At 44.1% G+C, this 3,327-nt stretch overlaps 1 long non-coding RNA gene across 1 annotated transcript; it reads left to right on the top strand.

Moving 5' to 3' along the window:
* The first annotated feature begins 315 nt into the window (after positions 1 to 315).
* LOC149119577 (uncharacterized) lies at positions 316 to 2,893 on the top strand. Its single transcript, XR_016227911.1, has 2 exons — positions 316 to 429; positions 1,160 to 2,893. It is a non-coding gene; the product is annotated as an uncharacterized LOC149119577 (long non-coding RNA).
* The last annotated feature ends 434 nt before the right edge of the window (positions 2,894 to 3,327 follow it).

Below are 3,327 nucleotides of genomic sequence, written 5' to 3'. Positions count from 1 at the left end.
TAACTCTACCTCTCAGATAAATAAACAAAAATCTTTAAAAAATAAAAACAAAGAATCCCTGCCTTGAGAAGAGTTAGGAAACGTTGTCCTTTGGGAAGTCCTGTGCTCAGAACAAAGGTTTTCCTGATTCCTTTCCCTTTTATCAGCTAGCCTCCCAGCCCAGTAATTGCTTGATGCCTCTGATTTATTTCACATACCCATATGTTCCCATTATGTGTTCTGAAGCAAAGGGTTCAGTGACCTTGATTGGATTTTCAGATTTGTTGGCCTCCGTGATTTGGTTTGGCAAAGTGTCAGTTCACTCCCCTGAGTAGAATTATTTATAAACCAGCTCTGAGAGAGAAATGGCTCAACTGAGGCATGAGCTGCAGGGTCCTGCCAATTCCAGAAGAGAAACTCATTCTTCGTACTTTTGATTTGATTTGATTTGTAAGTAGATAAGACTTTATTTTAGGGGGGACAGAGGGAAGGGGGTTTGAGCAGCAGGCTGAGTGCCTTCTTAAGCGGCGTGTTGGGGGAGGTGCAAAGTGCCACAGAGACCCCTGATAAGGTGGGTGGGGGGCTCTTTGGCAAAGTTTACAGTGCATTGTCTTAGCAGTTTGGAATGTCCCAGATGGGGGAACAATGAACATTTCACTAGACTTTATGTTATCTGTCTGCTCAGTTTCATCTGGTTTGGGGGTTTAGGCCTCAGTGGCTTTACAGGTTCTAATAAATTCAGCATTTATATATATATATGTATATATATATATGAGAGAATATATATTACACAAATACATATATGTTTATATAAAAATAAATATATAAATATAAATATGTATATATAGAAGAAAGAAAGAAAAAAACTTTTGGTTTTACATAGGCAAACGCCCTGGGGGAGGGACAAACAAAGAAGGGGGCTGCTGACTGTCTCCAAGGCTACTCTACTCTACTGAGAGGGTGTAGTTAGGGGAGTGGTTCCTCCCTCTCCCAGTGCAGGGATCCCTAGAGCAGTGGCTGAAATTAAGCACCTCTCAGCAAAAGGATATTGTCAACAAGGGTCTGAGTGATGTTCTGGACCGTTGAATGAATGACCCACTTCAATAGCTGAAGGGTGCATGGTCCTAAATAAACAAGAAGAAACAAATTTTTTTAAAGATTTATTTTATTTATTTGACAGGTAGAGTTACAGAGAGAGGCAGAGGCAGAGAAAGGTCTTCCATCTGCTGGTTCACGCCCCACATGGCCGCAACAGCCAGAGCTGAGCCAATATGAAGCCAGGAGCCAGGAGCTTCCTCCGGGTCTCCCACATGGGTGCAGGGGCCTAAGGACTTGGGCCATCCTCTGTTGCTTGAAAAGGAGCAGCCGGGATGTGAACCGGTGCCCACATGGAATGCTGGCGCTGCAGACCAGGGCTTTAACCTGCTGTGCCACAGAGCGCGCTCCAGGAGAAAAAAAATTTATGAGGGGAATGGGAAGGGGCACAAACTAAGACAGCCAGGATGGTTTCTGAAATCAGCTGTTCCCAGAGTGAACTCTGGATGCTCTGTCAGCTTGCAAGCAGCATCATGAACAAGACAGGACCGGCTCACATAAAAGCAACATTCTTTTCCTACAAATTAACAGAGACCCTCTTTTGCTGATGTTAACAGGTCTAAGCTCTGTTGATTTTGTACCGTGATTCCTGCCATTGAATCAACTTGTCTTGAACCTTAAAAATGCCTTGAGATATTTCCGCTATAGGCTGTCTTGCATATCCTTAGTAGGAAAGGGATGTAGCAAGTCCTGCTACCCCTGCATTCACCCCAGTGGCAAATTTTTAGTTGGTTCAGAGGGATCTTAGGGTGGCAGTGTGAGGAGTCAGACGGGTCAGTGGGCAGTTAGGTTGGTCCTGGTGGAAAAAGTGGTAAGGGGAATCCTCCAAAGTTATCTTTAGCAAGATCAAAGCGCTGCGTCCCACTGCAGATTTCAACAGAAAAGCTGTCTTTAGCAAGACAAAAGCACCCAGTCCGCCCCTCTGAGTTTTGATCTTTATCATGAGAATAGAAAGTTACCTATCCCACCCTTCCCAAGGCTCTTTTGTTTTATCCTGAGCATGCTAAGACAGGGCAAACAAGATGAGAAATCTGTCCTTTTGATGGGTTTTGTCCCCACTTTCTAACTGATTCTAGCAGTGGGCAGCTGTGCTTTGTTTTGTTTTGCTTTTTCTTTCCCCAAAAGTGTACTTAAAAGACTCAGACCCTCACAGTTCAGGGGTTCCGCCTCCCTTGGAGCTCCCCTCCTGGCCGCTGTGGCAGGGGGTTTCTGACTTGAAAAAATCTGCTTTTTCTTTCCCTTGTCCATGTGGAAATACTTTCCCGTGAAACAAAGAACCAAGGTCATCTTTGTTTTCACCAGTAATAGCAGTTCTTTTGTGGTGGCTATTTGTGGTTAGAGAAATAGGTAGAAATTGGTGATTTGGGAGACAGAAATGTAACTACAAGTTCTGTTAGAATCAGAATCAAAATGGTGTGAGTGTGGCCAAACGCTAATTACAGATCTCTTGCTTCTGTACATATTAGCTTTGCTTGCTAATGGCTAAGGGTGGATCTTGTGAAACTATGTGGGCCCAAATTCCCAGGAACTAGGTTGATGCAAATGTGTCCTTCACTGTTATCTTACAACCATCTCTTGGATCTGTTCCTGGGTTTGTTATTGTTAACTGTTATCTTACAACCATATTCTGGTTTTCCTCTTTATTGTTCACTGCATACCAGGGCCCGGTTCGAAATTGTGAGCCCTAGTGGACAGAGTACTATAAAAAGCTGTGTAACCTGCTGTTTGGGGCCCTGTTCTGGTAGGGAGTGTCGGTCCGGATCAGTTACCTTGCCTCTCATTGGTCTCTCATTTTCAATAAATTCATGTGCGACTGTCACTGGTTTTTGTAATATCCTATTTTAGCTGACGAGTGGATGCAACAGTTCTGGTCCAGTTAAATGGGGAGGCAGATAAGTGCTGGTCCCACGAAGGAAGAAGATCCCTTCTAATTTATATAAGCAACTTGTTAGATGGATGGAAAACAGATGTTGAAATATGTCGTCCCTCGTCTTGTCCCTATTCTGAGCCCTAACACCTCCAGATGATTTTCATGCTGCTTCTCCTGACCACTCACCTGCCTCCCTCCTGTCTGATCCCCATGCAGGATTTTCTTGGACACTCAGTCTCACCCTCTCACTGTTCCTCATAGATACACACAAACATTTTATTCTCTACAAAAGTAAAATCTCACGGGCAATCTAAGCTAACCCTTACAACCCCCTGCACCCTTGCACATTGGCAGTGCCAATGTGTCTGGGAAAATGAACCAGG

This window comes from Oryctolagus cuniculus, chromosome X, assembly GCF_051225735.1.
Source record: "Oryctolagus cuniculus isolate XC-2025 breed Fujian yellow rabbit chromosome X, ASM5122573v1, whole genome shotgun sequence".
NCBI lineage: Eukaryota > Metazoa > Chordata > Mammalia > Lagomorpha > Leporidae > Oryctolagus > Oryctolagus cuniculus.
This window is presented reverse-complemented; position numbering and strand designations above follow the sequence as displayed.